Below are 23,057 nucleotides of genomic sequence, written 5' to 3' on the forward strand. Positions count from 1 at the left end.
GGCGCGCATAAGGCAAGCTCGTCTGCGCTCGTCCGCGCCGAGACCGGGCCCAGGGCCACCCCCCTGATCCATCACTCCCCTGTCCCGTCACCAGCTCTTTACCTATAACTTATACCTCGGCCCAACTCCTCAGCATCAAGCAAACAACAAGGATCCCTCACTCCCTACCTCACCTCAAATATAACAATCCTAGGATCGGACCACTCAAGTGCCCCACTTGCACTGAGACTACGCCTGCTCCTCCTGTTACACCCCCCTTACTAGTGACAGCAGCACTTATAAATGTACGATCCCTGCCAAAACACAAATTTGAAATCGCTGATTTCATAGATTCTCAACAGATAGATATATTATTTATCACCGAGACATGGGGAGACGAAGCCTCCGGCCCTAACTTCAGAGACGCTACGCCTAACAACTATTGTGTGTGCAAGTTAGACAGACCAATAAGGAAGGGTGGAGGAGTTGCGATCATCTACAAAAACCACCTTAAAATAACTACAGCAGAGACAACCTACTCTGAATGCGAGGCTCTCCTTTTTTCGATAGGCCTCTCCAGCAAATCAACATTTAAAGGTATGTTGATTTACCGCCCCCCAGGATCCAGAGCTAAATTTCTATCACGCTTGGATCACATAATCGAGACGTCAATTGGAGCACCACAGTTTACCATCTTGGGTGACTTCAATTTTCATCTCGAAGTCTCAGAAGACCCAGACACCACAACACTACTTGGCGACTTAGAGACAGCCGGTCTCATACAAATAGTTAAGAAACCCACGCACAAAGCAGGACATACGTTGGATGGACTTTTCACCAACAACCCTGAGATCTCCATTACCGAGGTTATTCCTTTAGTCTGGACAGATCACTCTGCAGGATGCTTCTCTATTTCCACTAAGCCCAGTCCCCCCCTCTCGACTTCTTCCCCACCCACCAATTTCTGAGACTGGAAAAATATAAACCTCGAACATCTCACTCAGATGATACAGGACAGCCCAATGCCTAATGAGCATGATCCCACAGCAGCCTCAGATACCTACATGGAGAATCTGATTGAAGCCTGCAACAAATTAGCACCGACCAAAACTTCCCACCGTAGTAGAAAACTTCCCTCAGCCCCTTTGTTCTCTGAGCCGCTTAGACTTCAGCGCCAGTACTGCAGAAATCTAGAACGGCAGTGGCGCCGCAATTTCAATACTCCTGACAAAATTATTTATAAAAGTGCCCTCTCCAACTATAAAAAACTCTTAAAAACAGAGAAAACCACGTACTACACAAATCAAATTAACCAGGCTAAAAACTCCTCAGCGAAACTATTCCAAGTAGTAACATACCTGTCTAATCCACTTGCACCCCGGTCAGAAGGATCACAAGCCCTCTCTGATGCACTGGCCAAATTCTTCGAGGACAAAGTTAGAGCCATTTTTAACACGTTCTCAGCCGACTCGTCGCTCACTCCTTCCTCGCATACTACCGCCGATAGTGGCCCTATATTTGCAGCTTTTGAACCTACCACCCATGAACTCATTCAACCCTTGATCGCCCGAACCAAATCCGGTTCACCTTTAGATCCATGCCCTCCAGGCATTCTTAACCTTATCCCGGAAGTCATTGCCCCACCTCTAACCACCATCTGCAATGCAATGTTTACATCTGGTGTCTACCCCTCGGTATGGAAAAAAGCCATAATCAAACCGCTACTGAAAAAACCCAGTCTAGACCCTCTCCTTCCTGCCAGCTACAGGCTCATTGCCTGCCTCCCATTCCCCGCAAAGATCTTTGAAAAGATCATGAATTCCCAGCTGTCAAACTATATTCACCACAACAATCTACTGGATGACACCCAATTTGGATTTCGACAGGGCCACGGAACAGAGACGGCACTGCTAAAAGCAGCAGACGAGATCAGGTCCACGATGGATAACGGAGGAGCCGCAGTCCTGATACTCCTGGATCTGTCTGCGGCCTTCGACACGGTCGACCATGCCACTTTGATCGACCGTGTCGAGGCCATAGGAATAACAGACAAAGCAAAGGACCTCCTGGCCTCATTTCTGTCAAACCGCCCGCAAACTGTGAAATTAGGCAATTTCACATCCCAGACCTTCTCCCTGCCATGTGGAGTACCGCAGGGATCCTCGCTAAGTCCGACACTATTCAACATTTATGTGTCCGACTTGGCGAGGGTCAGCAAATCCTGCGGAATCTCCCTCACTACCTATGCTGACGACACCCAACTGGTGCTGTCAATATACAATGATGGAATCTCGGTGGCAGCCAATTTCCAAACGGGAATGAAGGCAATAAGCTCCTGGATGTCATCCAACTGTCTTAAACTCAACTCTGATAAGACAGAAGTGATGACATTCGGGAGGCTACAACCCACCTGGTCCCCACAATGGTGGCCCCACCAGATGGGACAACCCCCAGAACCTGTGACGAAGGTACGCAACCTGGGCGTTATCTTCGATAATAAGCTGTCATTCCAGCAACATGCCAATGCGGTGGTTTCTTCTTCCTTCCACATACTAAAAAGGATAAAAAAACTAATTCCATATCTACCTTCATACGCAGGCAAAACACTGGTCAGTACATTAGTATTCTCCAAAACTGACTACTGCAATGCATTGCTACTTAATGCACAACAAAAGGTCCTCAACAAACTGCAAACAGTGCAAAATGCGTCAGCTAGGACTCTGCTATCCATCCCCAAATTTGCATCTGTCTCCCCCTACATCCGACAGCTACACTGGCTACCGGTGAGGAGCCGTATCAAATTCAAAGCTCTATGCATAGCATATAAAGCTATTCACAACCACGGCCCTCTATTCCTAAAAAAAGCCTTCCGCCCGCTTGAGCACACAAGAACCCTACGGTCATCCTCAGCGCACTTACTCACAGTCCCCCGTACAAGAAGGGCCAATTGGGGCGACAAACGCTTCTCCGTGGCCACAGCTAAACTGTGGAACACACTACCTTTACACATCAAGTGTGCTCCGACCCTGCTCAACTTCAGGAAAAAACTAAAAACATGGTTGTTCCCTGCCTAAACCTCCCATCCACCCGAGAGTTCTGCAACTACAGCGCCGAGACACCCTAGGGTATTTGCGCGCTCTAAAAATCGCCAAAAATAAATAAATAAAATAAATTCTAGTTGCCAACCTAATTAGCACAAATATATAGCTACTTACTTGTGTGCGCTTGTTCTGACTGAACATTACCACGGCTGGGCTTTTGCCTCTTACCATCTGAGTGATGAGAGTTATTCCAAATATTTCAGAGACATATCAGAACCTTCTATGTCTCTGTACTCACCTCTGTGCCCTCCATGTTGCCCTCACGAGATTACGTTGGATTGGGTCTTCAATATTTCCTACCCAACAAGTCTCTATTAGTGGAGATTGGCATGGCAGTCGATACTCAAACCCTCCCCTCCCCTGTAATAATCCTAGCGTGCCATGATCAAGGGTGACTCTCAGGTCTACAGTATATTGCTGAGAGGAAGGATTCTGCATTATAAAATGTATTTTGGGTTGAGAGGAAGATCGACTGCATGCGCTGCCAAGCCAGAAAAGAGGGTGATTGTAAGACAAAGCTGGGGTGCAGCGCATTACGATAGCAAACAAAGTTATAAAATAATGTCTTTTACAGGTCTAGTTTCCCAAAACTAACAAAGGTACAAAAAATCTCGGAAATTACAAAACCCAGAAGCAGATATTGTGAAGTGTAAGAAGGCAGATATTGGCATTTGAGGAGGGTAGCTAAATATTGAGGTGTTTGGAGGGCCATCGAGGTCTGTCTATGGAAGGCAGCAAGGAGAGAACCAACGTAGGTGATAAAACACTTGGATGAATGGTGGTAGTGTGGGTTATTAAGGCATTGTGTGTGGAGGTAACAACCAAGTAACAGCTTAAGACCGGATGGACGATGTTCTTCATGAATGCATGGAAGGTCTTGAACTGAGTGATGTTGGTGTGAGGTAATCGGAATTTTTATGGTCAATTGTGTCCCCTAACGTAGACCCCAACGGCTCCATGTACGCACTTCAAGTACATGAAATTTCCCTCCACGACCGAATCTGAAGACGCAAATACATTTGCGTCCAACGTTAACATGTCCTCTATCAGATCCACCATGAATGGATCGATAATTCCGTTCCTAAGTATGCCGTGCCACCGTCTTTATGTGGTGCACTTTCACGTTTTCTTGGCTCTGCCGAGCTAGGCCCTGATTTCTGTCTTCAAGCCATTTCTGCCTCTGTCTCTGAAAGCTGCAGCATGGAGATGCATCCCTGACCTCTGCCTTACTTCCTGCCAACCGAGCGGTGCCCGGCTCGGCCTGGTATGCCTGCCAAAAACAGTATTGTGCCTTCAAGTTATCATCAGTAGCCAGCTTAGCTCAGCTCCTCGAAAACACATTCCTGTCTAGTGATTTAGGTAAACATATCCCCGGCTGCAGAGCAAAGAGCAAGTCTCCCTGTCTCCGTGCAAGTAATTTACAGTTCCCGTTACCATGGTAGGCCCCTGTCTCCGAGCATTTGCACCTAGACACGCATACATTCAGTATAGAATAGCCTCTGCCCAAGAGACCTTTTCCTCTAGATTAAACATCCTCCAAACACATGATATCAGATATGTTTAGGGACAGGTCGATCTGACATGCCAGACTTCTGTCTCTTCTACTAGTGTTAAAAGTCAGACTCTTAGCTTCCTCCCGTTGCACGTCAATCACACGTCATATTAGCTGCGCGCGCATCCAGGCCATAGGTTTCAGCTGACTCTGCAAGAATTCTCCAAGCATCCACCCACTTATGACACTTTTCTGTGACGTTTCTAGTTCACGTCTCTGTGCACACCCATGTTCACGCCTTTTTGCTACGCACATGTGTTCTTATCATATACATTTCACTTGTCACGCCTACTGTATTTAATGCTATTGTGTCATTTTACTATATATGTCATGTACTGTGAATAAATCGTTGACATCTTTTCCTGCCATCATTGCATACCCGAACCCTTGTATTGATGGACTAGATCTCCATTGACTCGAGTCATTTAGCCATCCTTTATGATTAAAGCCCTTATGACTCAGACACCACGGACTCTGCCTCTCATTTAATTGAGCTATTCTTTTTGTAACCTGTCTGTAATTATATGGCAAAAATAGTATATGGTAAAATATTTACCACATAATTTGGCGCCCGAATAGGGACCCCTCCCCCACCCCACGCGCCGGCGATGCGTCGCAGGCTCTGCCCCCGACTACAGCTGTGACGGACCCCATGCGCCTCTGCAGGATTTCCTGTATCTCCCTCAGGCCTACGGAGGCGACGGAGACTGCGGCCGACATCCAGACGAGGCGGTGAGGAGTGCGGAGGATCCCGACCAGAGCCCAGCCGAGAGAGCAGTGTCCGAGGTATCGAGAGGCCCACCAGTAGTGTCGAGGCGCATGCGTAGTGCGCAGCAGAAGCAGTGACGTCAGTCCAGTCCAGTCGAGTTTCCGAGGCCTTCCGTTCCGTGCTTCCCGGTGAGTACCGTTGCTGGGGACGCATCTAGACGGGTGCATTAATTTGTGTACGGTCAAGACGGGTTTGGGTACGCAGACTTGGTCTGCACTGTTTTAGCAGTGTATCTGTACTGTTTAGCAGTGCATCTAGTATCTAGGTATCAAGTTATTGTTGTTCGTTTTTATAATGTTTCAATGTGTTTTAATGTCGTGGTATGAGTGATTGTTCGCATTTTTTCTTACAGTGTTCAGTGTGTATAGTGTCTAGACCGAGGTAGCGATGCCTTTATTCTCGAAATTACGACAGATAGGAACTAGGAAAGGGATACTTGAGGAAGCTGTTCCCATCCCACCAGGGACACTCCTGGTTATTTTATGTACCACAAGCACGGCTTAGATGCCATATTATTTCTCGACTTGTGGGTGGAATACACTAAAGACTTGGCAGAGAATCAGAGATGGCCCGTTACAGGGACATGGGATGCCGAGTGCATCATGAGAGTAGAGGAAGCGTTGTGGAAAAAGAAAGCCAGACAGTCACAGAAAGATGCCATTGAATTATGGCGTAAAGAATCACACAGACGGACAGAGAAAGCACTCAGAAAAGTAGAGAAAAGTAGAGAGGATTCTGAAAAAGCCAAAGAAAAAGAACTACTAGAAGAAGGAGAACGAGTTAGAATGGAACAACACGACAGACAGAGTAATGCCATTATGACAGGACTGTATCCAGTCCTGGCCGAGGGCCTGCCCAAGGCGACCCCGGAAACACCGAAAAATCTGCCCCCTCCATTGGTTCCGACTAAATTACGTCACAAGACCGCAGCAGATATTTTTCTTTCCTCCTATTTAGACGATGTAGCTCTCGCATATACCAATGTACCTGCCCATGTACCACCTGCTGACAGTAACCTACCCCGTGATCATCTGCCCCGGGTCCGCAACAGCAGACCCCTCCTGCACCGCTTCCTGCACCCGTACCTGTTGGTCCCCCTATTCACCCGCTTAATCCTTTTGGGTCTGGCACGGTTCAGGTTCCAACCTCGTTACAGCAGATACCGACTCTACAGCCAGGTTATGCTCAAGCCTCCGCCTCAGGAGGTGCTACAGGAGGTTATCGCACCCCGCCCTAGTTACATCGAGTGACAATGAGAGAATTCGCAATGTCGCGAACATCTAAAGGTGCCCCAGCCGAAAAGCTCAGAGAACAGCTTACAGATTGTAGATATGACACAGTGCCTGGTAAAACAGGACCCATGTTGTTAGCGTCCCTACGTTTAAGACGTGTTACAGATTATTTGCAATTGCTACCAGAAATGCCAGACCATCTAGACAATTTGTATCATTTCATTAGAACAGGGGAAAGACAGGAATGTGTTGGTGAAGCCATGTCACGTCAGAAAGTTGAGAACAAAGGTTTAATTATGCGATTCTTGGTTAACTGTTTGATAAGGGAACAAGATCAGACAGGCTTTCCACAAGATAAAATGGATAGATTGAACAGATGGAGCCAGAATATTTCGGAGGGTAAACATGATAAAGAGAAATGTGTACATGCTATAGTTAGAAAGATCCGTAAAGAAATAATAGCAATACATGCCCGTCGAGAATCTGAAAGACATTCTGGGTCCGAGGATAAGGACTCCTCAGAGGAGGAGGAACCAGAGAATCCAGCAGAAACCTCGCAATTACCAAATAGAGACATGGTGGCATATGTAGGTAGAGAGAAACTCCCTAGACCGTATCCTCTTGATAGGCCCTTCGATAGACCCATTCGTTTAGAAAACAAGAAACGTTACCTTTGCCCGATACCAGAGCGATGTACCGTTGAACATGTATTCCAAATCACTGACAAAGTACTGAAAGAGAGGGTAGGTTATCACAAACTCAATACCCTACGTGATCAGGAACTCGCCCGGTCCGCAGTACAGTGGGCCGGAGATGACAGCATATATAGAGACGATTCAGTAGTGCAAACATTTTTAAGTCTTACTCCAGAAGAACAGCAACTAGCTGGTATATACATGACCCAACACCTCATTATACAGTATGAAAACCAAGCATCTGATCCAGGTCCGTTATATAGTTTATTACAGGACTTACTCCTGAGAAGATGGAGAGGTCTAGGTACCGATCTAATTGAAACAATTTTAGAACAACGTCACAAATATAGAACTTTCTTGACTCCCCATCTTGTTTCCGTTCCACCCCCAGTCAGGCAACCATATCACTTTGACAAACAGAACCCTTTACGAGAAGTACATCCAATCCGGAACCTTGATGATACCTTTGCCCGTGTGTATGTATACACGCCCATAACTAAGATGGAACTATTGGAAATGAAGAAAATAGTGCCCAGTCATGATAAAGACCCTGCAGGTTTCCATCGTGAAATAAAAGACATGTTACTCATGGGAGATTACACTTATCCCGACATTATGAAAATATTGAAAGTGTTATTGCCTGCCGGTATTTACGAGAAACTCAAAGAAAAAGAATGGGAGGTGGGAGACAAAAAGATCGATTGGGCTGCATTAGAAGCTGAAGAGACTGGTCGAACCCCAGGTGTAGGACTTGGGGATAAAACTAAAGCATTACCAGGATTGTTAGTACAGGTTTTGCCAAGATTGTTAGCAACTAAAAAGGAGGACTGGGATGCAATCTCAGCCTGCAAACAGAAACCCGACGAAGACACTAGTGATTTTTATTCCCGATTTGAGAAATGTTTTACTATCAATAGTGGCCTGAAAACAAGTAGCGAGTCATACCCACACCTTTTTCTATCCAAATTAGTCGAGAATTCATTGCCCCAGGTTAAGAACCGTGTACTGAAAGTCGAGAGCACATGGCAAGCTAATACGCCTTCCCAAATGTTACAAATGTTAAAGTACCACCAGAACAGAATTAGAGAAGAACATGATCACGAACAGAGACGTATGAAAGACACGAAAATGAAAGTACTAGTTGCTCAGTCAGTTCCAGCTGACGGTCACAAAAGGGGTACGACACAATCCAATAATTCAAATTCAGCAGCTCCTGTTAAAGGGATATGCAACTATTGTAAACAGCCAGGTCACTATGTAAACGATTGTGCAGTTTTGAAACACAACATAGCTACAGGTAAAACTAAAGAGAGACCGCGTCCTCCTAGACAGGACCAGGTCCAACAACACGTTCCACAGAATGTCCAGCCTATGCAGGTTCCACAACAGACCGTAGCAGTACCACAGCCACAACCCATTGCCGCAACACAGCATGTCACACAGCAGATGTACCAGTATGCGCAATCTGATTACCCCGATTACCAGCAATACACATGAAACAGCCTAGAGAGGGAGGTTGGCTTGCCCCTTATCGAGGTTCCTGTAGATCAAGAAGGCCCTTATGTACAGTCAGGTATTAGGGAAGGATAGAAAGTTTTTAATTGACACAGGGGCAAGCAGGACAACAATCAGTCACGACGAGGTTCCAGGGGCACCCCTCTCTGGCTCACAGAATGTTTCCCTTGGATTTTCAGGAAAGCCTATTGTTAATGAAGTATCGAAACCTGTTCCCCTTGCAGTTGGTCCATTGTCCTGCACTACAGATTTATTGCTCACGAAATCATGCCCAGAAAACTTGCTTGGTATAAAGACCCTGAAAGCTCTAGGAGCTGTAATTTGTTGTTCTCCGGAAGGAGTAAGGTTGTTCCTTCGTGATTTCAAAGGCCATTATGTATTGAGAGATTTTGACGCCAGGTTACAGAATGTTCCTGCACATTTATGGGCAAAAGGCCCCACTGATGTAGGTTGTATGCACATTAATCCATATCGTGTCACACTCAAGCCAGGAGTAGTACTACCACGTATCCGACAATACAAGTTACCACCAAATGCTGTAGTGGCTTTACTGAAAATCATTGACGAGCTGATTGCACAAGGAGTGGTTGTAGAAACCGACTCAAATGTTTGTAATTCCCCTATCATTCCGATTCTTAAACGTACTGATCCAAATGCACCTCCAGTTTATCGATTAGTTATCGATTTACGAGAATTGAATAAATGCATTATACCACAATATCTCGTGGTCCCAGACATTTCGTCCCTATTGACAGCTATTGATTCCGAAGCGACGTTCTTTACTGTAATTGACCTCAAGAACGCCTTCTTTAGTGTCCCCATTGATCCGGAAAGCCAGTATCTTTTCGGATTCTGTTTAAATGGCCGAAGCTTCAAATTTGCACGCGCACCTCAAGGATTCACAGAAAGCCCCAGCATCTACAGCCAAGCATTAAAAAGACAACTTGACAGTATTCACATGCCTGCCAACACTGCCCTACTCCAGTACGTCGATGATCTATTGATCACCGCCCGTAGTGAACCAGAATGTGAACAAGCATCACTGACAGTTTTACTTTTCCTGGCGGACAAGGGACACAAGGTGTCTCCTTCGAAGCTACAATTCTGTGCTCAGCAAGTGGTGTACCTTGGGCACTTGCTGACCAAGTGGGGTAGACAGCTGACACCTGAACAAATTCAGTTAATTGCACATCTTCCGCAACCCAAGACACAGAAAGAAGTACAAGCCTTTATTGGACTCACTTCCTATTGCAGACAATGGATTCCACAATATGCATTTCTAGCTAAACCACTCATACAGTTGACAACACAGGAGGCAGCGTCTTCGTCTGTTCTCCCATGGACTCAGGAACATACACAAGCTTTTGACGAATTAAAGAAAGCCTTATGTCAAGCACCAGTTTTAGCGACACCATGTTACACCAAGCCTTTTACACTTTTTGTCACAGAACGCGATGGCACAGCGTTGTCGGTTCTCACTCAGTTACAAGCTGATAAGCACAGACCGTGTGCTTATTTTTCGAGCACATTGCCTCCAGTAGCCCAGGCCTTGCCTGCGTGCTTAAAGTCAGTTGCAGCTACAGCTCTAGCAATCAGACAAAGCGACTCCATTGTATTAGGACATCAATTGACAGTACAAGTTCCACATTCGGTAGAAGTTCTTTTAAACAGAACACAGACTCAACACTTGACTATAGCACGACTGACAGGTTATGAATTGACGTTATTCCAGCCACACATAGAAATCAGACGCTGTAATACACTGAATCCTGCTACACTTTTACCATCGAGCACAACAGACCCTACTCCACATGACTGCGTGGAGGTAGTTGACACAGTTACGAAACCCAGACAAGATTTGACAGATGTCGCATTACCCAATCCAGACCTAACACTTTACGTGGATGGTTCATGTTTAAGAACAAGTACAGGAGAGTTAGTGGCCGCGTATGCAGTGACCACTGAAACTGATGTCATAGAAACACATCGTATTGACACCCTATCAGCCCAAGCAGCGGAGCTCATTGCTCTGACCCAAGCCTGTATACGAGCCAAGGACAAGAAAGTAAATATATACACAGATTCACGTTATGCATTCGGAGTTGTTCACGACTTCGGTGTCCTCTGGCAAGAAAGAGGTTTCATGACCTCTCACGGAGCCAAGATACAGCATGGCCCCCTCATTCAAGCCCTACTAGAAGCAATACATTTGCCTATAGCTATAGCTATCATGAAGTGTAAGGCACATACGAAAGTCACAGACAAGATTTCTCAGGGCAACGACTTTGCAGATCGAATAGCGAAACATACAGCACTGACTCATACTCAAACGACTGACATGACAAAGACGGATGCAACTTCACAGACACGTTGCATGACAGTCAGGGACCCCACACAAGATGTCATCGACATACAGACACATGCCACTCCAGATGAAATAAAGAAATGGGCTGAACAAGGAGGGGTCCAGACTGACCAGGGATGGATGACGAGGGGAAAGACCACATGGTTTCTCCCCGACTCTATGGTTCAAGTTATCATTAACACAGCACATAGTCCAGCACATTTAGGAGAAAAAGCCATGTTAGACAGTGTACAGAACCTTTGGTTCAACAAGCATTTACGAGCAGCTGCGAAACAGAAAGTGCGTACCTGCATGATCTGTTGTCAGTTCAATCCAGGAAAAGGGATTCCCGTAGAGCAAGGTGGATTCCATCCTCCCGACTATCCTTTTGAAGTCCTCCAGATGGATTATATCCAGATGGACAGATGCCGAGGATTTAAGTATGTCCTCGTAGTTGTTTGTGCCCTATCCCGATGGACAGAAGCATATCCCGTCCCAGATTACACTGCCCCGACCACTGCCAGGCAGTTGGTTCGTGAGTTTTTCCCTCGATACGGTTTGCCCCGTGTTGTGTATTCAGATAACGGTCAGCCATTCTCATCCGAACTTATGAAGCAGGTCTCTCTTCTATTGGGATACCAGTGGAAGTTTCACTGTGTCCGGCATCCAGAGGCAGCAGGTCTCGTGGAGCGGCACAATCAGACTCTGAAAACTCGCCTTGCAAAAGTGTGTAAAGAGAAGGGAGTATATTGGATAGTAGCATTGCCAGTTGCTCTTTTTTATATGAGAATGGTAGCACATTCCAGAACAGGGCTATCCCCGTATGAGGTGGTCTTCGGTAGACCTCCTAATATGTGGGGGACGCCTCTGCCGCGAAAGATTACTGATGTTGATAGTATTATGCTGACAGATTACCTTGCTTCCTTGATGTCTGCACTACAATCATGTCGTTCACAGGTCGCGGCAGCCTTCCCAGACAACACCGAGGTGAAGCCACACAAGATCGTCCCTGGTGACCTCGTATACATCCGCAACTTCGATCGGAAGAGTCCGCTGGAGCCCCGCTGGAAGGAGCCGAAAATTGTTTTGTTAACTACAAGGACTGCCGTCAAGTTGGAGGGCCGTAAGGGCTGGCTCCACTCGAGTCACATGAAAAGACATTATGGACTTCCGCCAAAATCCGAATCCCAGAACTCCCACGTACCAGTGACTGATACCAAACTCCCCCTTCTAGAGAAAACTCCCCAAGAGGAGTATCGCCAGAAACTAAGGTCTAGTAAGTCAGACAGTTTAATTGTTTAAGTCCCCCCCTGGGTGAAGCGGTTAGGCAGTTCTGACAATGTACAAGTTAGACCCAAATAGAGAGAGAGAGAGTCAGGAGATCAAGAAACGAAAATATTGTAAAAGTCTCTGGAGCAGATGCGTCTGCACATTACTTATTATGTTTTTTCTGAGTCTTACGATTATTGCTTTAAGTTGGATGCTTTATATGTATTTTCCTCTTGCTCATTTTTCTAATAACACTGCAGAACACACGTTTAGTGCTCTTCCCCCACACGAATTGTCTTATCGACTTGCGCTGCGCAATAATACATTCATTCGTATGTTACACCATTCTCACCAGATCAACAATGCCACTAATTGTTGGATATGTGGCCGACTCCCTCCCTACCAGAACTACAAGGGAGCTCTGCCTCTCTTTCCTTACCCGTTTACACACAATGGTTCCTGTGGTGCCTGGTTTAGTTTAATATCTTCTATAGACACTGACTCTAAGGTTTCCCAAGGCAATTGGATATGGGGAAATCTGAACACCGTCATGAACAAAGCATGTTTCCCGAACGAAGAAGTTCTTCCACAAATGACAGGGACAGATCTAGAAAACGAAGTGTATGGATTAGGCAATTTTACACTTAACCTCATGATTCTAAATGTTCAGTCAGAAACGAGTCCATACTTGCCATCCATATCAGTTCTACCAGCGAAAGGTGTATTATGTGTCAGAAAGAATGGTTCAGTACATCTAGGTCACAGTGACTGTATTACTGTAGTCGAATTTAGTGATCAAGGCAAGTCTACTTTCAAAGCTTCCCGACATTCCTATTTTATATGTGGTCAGACAGCTTATGTCCGTTTACCCCCAGACTGGGATGGTACCTGTTTCATTGCATTCTTATTACCACCAGTATTTCTAGCCCCATCTGACTATCACAGGAATTCCCACCTTAATATTATTAGACACAAAAGAGACCTCCCAATAGTTGATCAGACTGAAACTACATGGGAACAATATACAGATTTCAATAAAGGATTCTTTCCCTATCTAGGAACTGTCTCCAATAGTAAACTGATACGCAAATTAACCAGAATACTCGAAGCAGTAGTGAATGAGACTACTTCAGCTTTGGGCAACTTAACAGAGGAGCAGTCTGCTATGAGACTTGTTGTTCTTCAGAACCGCCTTGTCCTTGACGTCATCCTGGCCGATAGGGGCGGGGCTTGTAGAGTCATCGGATCCAGTTGCTGCGTATTTATTCCAAATAATGGGCCATCAGTCTATAAAGCCATTACCCGACTTCACGAGATTGCTCATCTGATACACCAGAATCCAGGCTCCTGGACTTGGTCCGGTTGGCTCTGGAGTGTAGTAACAGCCTGGGGATGGAAACTACTGTCATTCCTAGGAATCATATTGGCCATAATCTTCAGTTGTTGTCTATGTTTGCAATGTGGGCCAGCGATTTGCGGCTTGTGCGCCACAGCTTGTGTTCCCCATTCAAGTGCATGTTCCCAGTCCAGAAGAAAGAAAGAAGAGCAAATGATGTTATATGAACAGATTGATGGTCTCATGAAAATAGACATTTCATGAAGGGTCCGTAGGGGACAAGGAGGGAATGAGGTAATTGGAATTTTTATGGTCAATTGTGTCCCCTAACGTAGACCCCAACGGCTCCATGTACGCACTTCAAGTACATGAAATTTCCCTCCACAACCGAATCTGAAGACGCAAATACATTTGCGTCCAACGTTAACATGTCCTCTATCAGATCCACCATGAATGGATCGATAATTCCGTTCCTAAGTATGCCGTGCCACCGTCTTTATGTGGTGCACTTTCACGTTTTCTTGGCTCTGCCGAGCTAGGCCCTGATTTCTGTCTTCAAGCCATTTCTGCCTCTGTCTCTGAAAGCTGCAGCATGGAGATGCATCCCTGACCTCTGCCTTACTTCCTGCCAACCGAGCGGTGCCCGGCTCGGCCTGGTATGCCTGCCAAAAACAGTATTGTGCCTTCAAGTTATCATCAGTAGCCAGCTTAGCTCAGCTCCTCGAAAACACATTCCTGTCTAGTGATTTAGGTAAACATATCCCCGGCTGCAGAGCAAAGAGCAAGTCTCCCTGTCTCCGTGCAAGTAATTTACAGTTCCCGTTACCATGGTAGGCCCCTGTCTCCGAGCATTTGCACCTAGACACGCATACATTCAGTATAGAATAGCCTCTGCCCAAGAGACCTTTTCCTCTAGATTAAACATCCTCCAAACACATGATATCAGATATGTTTAGGGACAGGTCGATCTGACATGCCAGACTTCTGTCTCTTCTACTAGTGTTAAAAGTCAGACTCTTAGCTTCCTCCCGTTGCACGTCAATCACACGTCAGATTAGCTGCGCGCGCATCCAGGCCATAGGTTTCAGCTGACTCTGCAAGAATTCTCCAAGCATCCACCCACTTATGACACTTTTCTGTGACGTTTCTAGTTCACGCCTCTGTGCACACCCATGTTCACGCCTTTTTGCTACGCACATGTGTTCTTATCATATACATTTCACTTGTCACGCCTACTGTATTCAATGCTATTGTGTCATTTTACTATATATGTCATGTACTGTGAATAAATCGTTGACATCTTTTCCTGCCATCATTGCATACCCGAACCCTTGTATTGATGGACTAGATCTCCATTGACTCAAGTCATTTAGCCATCCTTTATGATTAAAGCCCTTATGACTCAGACACCACGGACTCTGCCTCTCATTTAATTGAGCTATTCTTTTTGTAACCTGTCTGTAATTATATGGCAAAAATAGTATACGGTAAAATATTTACCAAAGGTGAGACAGTGCAAATAATGGGATAAATATTTTAGTCAATTATAAATTACATTTCAGTGCCACTTTTTATAAAGAGATCAGCTGCCCTGTGGATCCCCAGCCCTAGGAAGACACTACACCGGAAGGAGAGAAAGGTTTCAGATAGTAGAAAAGAGAAGAAAGGTCATAATGTTTTACAAGAAAGCCGGGTGGTTGGATACAAGATATAGGTTACGAGGATGTTTGCTCCAGAGAGTGGCTCCTAGATATTAACAAGCATTGGCATAGCCAAAAAGTCTCGCCGTTGGGACCTTATAAGCATTTAGACTATAATACAGCAATACATACTGCCTAACTTTCCTCCTCCCATCTTTGACTTTCACCTTCCGGTAACTAACATGCACCACGACTGTACTAGGCACGACCTAAAAAGAAAAAAAAAAGGAACGAGGCACAATGATTCAACTACCCAACCCTTACATAACAGACAACACAGCCTGCATGCTTGCACACAACTGCATTCGGAGAGCATGAAGACTGCTTTAAAACTATTTTTAAAGTTAGGGAAGGCAGAAAGTCCTTTCCTTAAGGACGATCATCTTGCGTTTTTCCTTGGATGGGGCAAGAGTGGGGGCACAGATGGGGAGGAGAGCAAGCAGGGGTTAAGGGAGGTTTATTCACAACATCCCTCTCTGTGACAATCATGTGTAAGAGGTAAACAGAAATATCAAAATCAATAGATAAATAATTCTATTGAGTTATCGATAATGTCAGATACTCAGAGGATCCATGCAGCAGTGTTTTTCTACAACACCAAAGATCTCATTGGCAACAAGGGCACTCGAAAGGATAGATCTCCGCTGCAGCGTGCCTGTCACAGCTGTCTCGTGTCAGGAGAGACACCCTCGGGCAGACCTGTCTTTTCACTAAAAAGCGCGTTGCATGCTGGAACTTGTAGTTGATACTCCGCCAGACTTAATATGTTTCGGGGGCGTGGCAGCCGAGCAGTGAAATGAGCGCTCGTTAAGAGGGCTCCGTCGGCCGCTGCATAATCCTTCAACATCCTGCGATATACAATGTACATAATTGCCTGTAAACACAATCAGTCAGGAGGTGATGGCGTTAAGCATCGATGACTGCCAAAAATTGGTCATACAACTTACAAAATTGATATTGGCGATTCATAACTGCGGAGGTGTAGCCCGGTCGCGCGGCCTGTGGAGGCTGTCATGTTGTTGCAGCGTCTCAATTAGCAAAGTTTCAGCTTACAACACGGGCTGCCCCCGATGTCTTCCCAACTCGGAGTAATTGCTTTGGCCCTTCGGTGGTGGCTCCAGAGACTGTGGGTGGTGTCGGGCGCTGTGAGGTCCCCAGTGCAGAGCCTGGAACTGACTGAACCCGGTGAGCAGACCTGATGGAGCTGCGGCGGCGGAGCCCAGAGGACGCTTGGTGGCACGTGAAGCCCTGAGGTGACCAGCGGTGGGAGGCACCAATTTGTGTTGTGTGTTCCGAGCAGTGCTACTTCAACCGGCCGACTCAAGCGGAGGGGCTGTCCGCATGGCAAACGCCGCACATGCACGAGGGCCCATTGGAAATAGTGCAGAACATGCACGAGTTTCCACAAAAGCCCAGAGCGATTTCAAGAGGTCACTCCAAAGCAGCGCTTGCGCTCTGCGTAGGCGAGGTCTAAAGAGACTCACAGCCAGTTCTAGGAACACAAACATTTAACAAGGCCTGAAAAAAGGATATCAATGGCAACCTGGGCACATAGGGAGAAAAATGATACACTGCAGACAAGAAGTCTGGGGAGTTTATAAAATGACACTTGGGAAGATTAACGCCAACCGCATTCTGGATAATCTATAAGTAGTCAAGAAGATCATCGGAAAGTCCTAGTGGTGGCAGCTAACAGTGGTATGAAGGCAGCTAGGAAAAGAACAAGCACAAAGAAAACTGCGTCCAGGCTGCAAAATTACTTTTGGAAACATGTAGGGCCAGACTGACCATAGCAGGCACTGGGCATTTTTCTGGTGGGTTGGAAGGGGGGGGCCAGATTTTGACCCGTGGGGGACGGTTTTGTTACTGGGGCCGGTTTTGCGCCAGTGCTACAATATCGGCCCCCTGCAACAAAAGCGACAGCGGTACTTGACACTAGCATATGGTACAAGATACCAATGAAAAATTCATGGAACTGCTTACCGCTGTGCAAAATCTGAAGATGTCATTGGAGCCTAAATTAAACATGCTGATTATTGATATGAGTTACATGTGAATGAGCACAACAAACTAAAGGCGAAGGTGCCCGCACTGGAGACAACCATTTTGGAACTGCAACCTTCAGTATCGACGACGCAGACGTAGAATGTAAATGTAAATGTACAGGAATTTATATAGCGCAAATCACCGAGCAGTTTCTAAGCGCTTGCTTAGGGAACCTGTCCTGGTATTCCCCTGTGAGATAACCCCACAAGGTGAAAGCCAGGCATCCCGCTGCGAGGGGCCCTTGTGGAGATTAAGCAAGCTATTGCCCAGAGTCGCAGAGTGGGAACCCGTGAATCGAGTAGGCACCGGAGAGAGTATTGTCGAGTCCATGGACATTTTAGGACTCAAGACCCCGCCGAGCCGGGAATTGAACCCTGGTCCCGGGCTGACCTCTGCTTCCAGGTCTGCCTCCTCTAACCAGTGAGCCACACTTCTTATGGCGCTCCAACAAGAAGTGGAACTGCTGCGACAAGAGCAGATAATGCAGAGGGTAGATCACGCCACAATAACATCCGATTGGTGGGATTGCCCGAGTATGGATCTCTACATGGAACCCTGACAGGCAAAAATAGCACAGGGGGGAATGTCAACCTTTTTCTCTGTAGAATGGGTTCACCATTGTCCGGACCGACTCTCCACCTGGGGCATTCCTGTGTCCAGTGGTAGCACAACGTTTTAATTATTGTGACTGGGACAACACTCTACAGGCATGGCAGGTGGAAAACCAGGCAGTCACAATCTTCCCAGGTTGCATAACGGATGTGTCGAAACAGAGGACCGTGAATTACACAGCAAAACAAAAACTAAGACAAATGGGTCTTAAATATGTCTTGATGTTCCTGGCCAAACTCAAGGTCCTAAAGAGTGACAGGGCATTTATATTCCAGCCCGAGAAGCCTTAGAGTGGCAGGAATTCAGGGGAGAGTACCCGCCCGCAGATTTCTTTGAAACTGACAGGATATGGAAGTCAGTATAGAACAGACGCAGATCGGCTCAAAGAACACAAGCCCATCCAACTAAGGAGCAGGTGGCACACAAGCGTGCACAGGTGGTGGTGGAACTAGAAAGTACTAGCTCCCCTGCCTCAGGCGCAGCTGGGATGCCTTCGTTGTATGGCTCCATCCCAGACAAGATACCGGAGACCCTTTTGGAGGGGTTCCAAGTCACTCCAATGACAGCTGAACTCATGTCAAGCTTTCAGACTATGGGCCCGATTCCGATCCTGGATTTTTTTTCCATACAAATAGGATTTGTATTTTTTTCCATACAAATTGTACAAGTCCCTTCCAACCCGTGTAGTACGATTCGTACAGGAAAAATACATACAGATCGGCCCGATCCTTACAAATCGGATCGGGAAAAGCTGTACGACACCGACTTGTAAAAAAGACCATACAAATTGTAAAAAGGCTGTCCAACCCGTCAAGTACGATTCGTACCTGGTTGTCAGCATACGATTTGTATGGAAAATGGCCTCTATACGGGGAATGACTCGTACCGGGCAACAAAGCGAACCCCTATATACCTCGTACCCTGGTATGACTTGTTCTGGGGTTACGACTCATACCGGGGTACGGGTCGTATAGGGGTGTGAGGCTTACAGGGGTCCCCCAACATGCGAAACGTGTGTATGGTGCGTACCCCAAAATCGCGAATGTACACACCGTACCCCAAAATCGTCCGTGTACGCACCGTACCCCAGAATCGCGTATGTACGCACCGTACCCCAAAATCGCCCGTGTACGCACCATACCCCAAAATCGCCCGTGTACGCACCGTACCCCAAAATCGCCCGTGTACGCACCGTACCCCAAAATCGCCTGTGTACGCACCGTACCCCAACATCGCGCATTTACGCACCATACATACGCGATTTTGGGGTACGGTGCGTACATACGCAATTTTGGGGTACGGTTCGTACATAGGCGATTTTGGGGTACGGTGCGTACATACGCGATTTTGGGGTACAGTTCGTACACAGGCGATTTTGGGGTATGGTGCCTGTACGGTGCGTACAGGACCAGTACCCCTTCATCGCGTATGTACGCACCGTACCCCACTTTCCGTGTCATCCGTACGCACTGTACATACGCACCGTACCCCTGTATTCATGGGGTGTACGGCGCGTACATGGGGGGTCTGTCTCGTACTGTTTTCGGGGCGTACAAGACTTTTCCAGCACTTTTTGGCTCTAGTAAAAAAAGAGCTGTACCGAGTGCCGTTTGTACGAATCGTACTTGCCGGGTTGTAAACTGCTGCCGGGAATACATGGGAACGTCGCGTACAGAGCAATCCGAATCGGAATCGCTTGTATATACGAGTTGTATGGTCTTTTTTACAATTTGTATGGAGTGCATCTATTTGTACAGATCGTACTTTCTAGGTTGTAGGGGCCTCCTTACAAGTACGAGTTGTATGGAGAAAACGCTCCATACCACGGTTTGTACAGCGTTTTTCCAGGATCGGAATCGGCCCCTATGTGTTATCCTGTTTAATGGCGCTTTGGGACATGTAGAGCTGTTGACACTGTTGCTCTGAAAGGGAATACTGGGGTTAACTTTGGTGGGATGGAGGGGTGGGGAAGGTTTCCACAGGATGTGACGGAGGGGAACTCATGGAAAAAACTAAATGTCTTGAGCTGTTGCCATGCATTACCCCACACCATCCAGAGGACCACATGGTTGCATGGCGACTTGGAAAGGGGAGTTTAGGAAAAATGTTTTATTTTGTAACGTGTGTGGTTGAGAGGGATACCCCACTCCACACTTCTGGAGTACACTGGGAGTGCTGACACATAACGCTACACGGCCTCCTAAAACTTCAATCTGCTCATGTGGAACATGGGAGGCATGGTTTCCTTTGTCAAGCGCCATAGGGTCTATGGCTACTTGCAGAGGTGGAAGGTACATTTTGCATGTCTCCAAGAGATACACCTCAAAGCACCGGAACTTATTAAATTGTGTAGACGCTAGAGGGGTAGTACTTTCGGCATGTCTTTCTAGGGTTATGCCTGGGACGTGTTGGTGTGGGTGGCTCTGGGGATTCACAATGGATCCAGAGGGTTGTTTTGTGGTAGTGGGGGGAACATTAGATGGGCTGCCATTAATGCTGGTGGCGGTGTACACTCCCAACGCAGGGTAGGGGTTCTTTTTTGCAACCCTATCTTCTGCCCGAGATCCTGTAAAACCCGTTCTGTGATGGTCTTGAGATTCACAGCTTTATCGATGATAACTTGCAAAACTTCTTTGAATACTCCTGTGGGGTCTGAGTTAATAGCCATATATAAGTCAGGGTTATTGAGGTGTGTTGTCAAGTTGTCGAGTAGAAAGAAGAGTCCAGGATGACTAAAGCGCCACTCTTGTCTGCTTTGCAAATCTTGATATTATCGTTAGTTGGTAGCTCAGTAAGAGCTTGACGTTCTTGAATAGAAAAGTTAGACTTTTGAGACCTTTTCTCCTGGAAGATGGTATGTATATCTTTTTAAACAAGAATTTCAAACGTGTCGAGGATTTTGTGGCTGATAGGAGATACAAATGTGCTTTTTTGGGCGTAAATCCATTAAGGTGCTGTGATCTTCTCTAGATGAGGGTTCACAAACGTTCTTAAAGAAATGCTTAAGTCTAAGTGCTCTCATGAATTTATAGAAGCACACTTGAGTCTCCAATTCGTTAGATTGATATGTGGGTACAAAGGTGATGCCCTTTTGTAAAACTCTGGCTTGTGTAGTAGTTATGGGTGTTTGTGAAATATTGATCACTAAACTCTGTGGCTCCTGGTTGATTTCGCCGGTGGTTGTTGGGAGGTTTTTGTACTGCGTCCTCCTGGATCGACGGTTTGGTCGGGACCTGACTCTAAAAAAGTCGACGAAGAAGCAGAAGAGGCCTCTGTAACAGGGATTGCAGTGGAGGTGGTAGGCTGATTTTCTGTCTGTACAGGCGGTTGGCGAGGTCTGCCTCCTTGAGTGGCTTTACGAATTGAATCTTCCGATGATGAATGAACACTACCTATCTATACGTTTTTCAACATTTGAATTATTGAAGCTTGATCATATGACGGAATATGATGTTCTCCACAAATAGAACCAAGAATTAAAGAATTTTTATTTCTACTATGAAAAAAAAATTCCGTTTACTTCAGCTTTGACATTTTTCAGCGCGTTTTTACGCCAGTGGAGTGCACGAGATATAACCTTACACTGGGTAAGGTTCCCTTCTTACATTTCTTCTTGCACCTCAAGGACTTGGAGGTGATCATCTCGAGCACCCATACCTAGAGCAATCCTTTTTTTCACCTTTTCTACTTTGGGACGTAGATCAACTGAGAGTGCAGCGGTTCCCAACTTTATATCTACTCTCTAAGTGTTGACAGATTTATTAAAGGAATACCGGACACTACTGGGCAGACTGTCTCATTTTGACTATAAATCTACCTCCAGTGGCAACACTGGCAGGGCGATAAGGCTGGACTAATATTGGCTTTGCTCCTCCAAGCGAAATCCCTGGATAGTCCAATTGTTGCTCTCTGTCTGAGTTTGGAGCACGTAGTGAATTTGCAGACTGAGATCAATGCAGCCTTTGAGAATTACTGAAAGTGACTATATAAAGAGTGCGCGCAGAAAACAACAGATCAGGCTACCATGCTCCTGGCAGAGATACACATTGCATTTATCAATCTCCTACAGAGTCAAGAGTTAGATAGCCTAATGAGCTTAGGAGAAGTGAAAGGGACGACCACATAAATGGCTCGGGAAGGTACTGGGCACTGATGGGCTCTCTATCGCGTTCTATACTGCTATCAAATTTTGTTGTTGCTGAAATTGAAAGTATATGAGGAGGCGGTGACCCTCGGGCATCTTCCACCCTGCATGAGGAAGGCAATAATATTAGTACTATCCAAACCCTGCCACAACCCCCTGATCGTGCCATCCTATCGTCCCCTACCATTGCTAAATTTAAACTACAAGGTACTTGGTAAGATCTTGGTTACTCGATTGATGGAATTGGTGGGAGCATTGGTGCATCCTGACCAGAATGTTTTTTACCAGGGAGAAACATGTTTCTCAATTTCAGGCAGCTGTCCACACTATGGACTGGGCGAGGTGTACAGGGACAGATGGATGAGTGGCCTCCCTAAACGTAGTAAAAGCATTCAATACCCTTGGATGGCTTCATCTAATGGCGGTTTTGTAACAAATGGGATTGGGCCCACAATGGTGATGGAACTACTGCTGTGTTTGTTGTGGGACCGAGCGCCACAGTGGGGCCTAGTGGTGCTAGGGCAGCCACAGATGAATTCCATCTACACAGACGATGTGCTTGTGTACTTGAGAGGGGACCCTGCTACGATACCAGGAGCTATATCTGTATTAGAGGACTTTGGGAGTATATCAGGACTCTGTATTAACTGGTATAAATCCTGTTTTTTCCCTCTGGCACCGCTGACAGATGCACAGAAGGAAGCGTTACCAGATGTTGGGCTACCCTGGCAGTTTGACTTTGTAAAATATCTGGGGATTCAAG

Source organism: Lissotriton vulgaris, chromosome 2_2, assembly GCF_964263255.1.
Source record: "Lissotriton vulgaris chromosome 2_2, aLisVul1.2, whole genome shotgun sequence".
Taxonomy (NCBI): Eukaryota; Metazoa; Chordata; class Amphibia; order Caudata; family Salamandridae; genus Lissotriton; species Lissotriton vulgaris.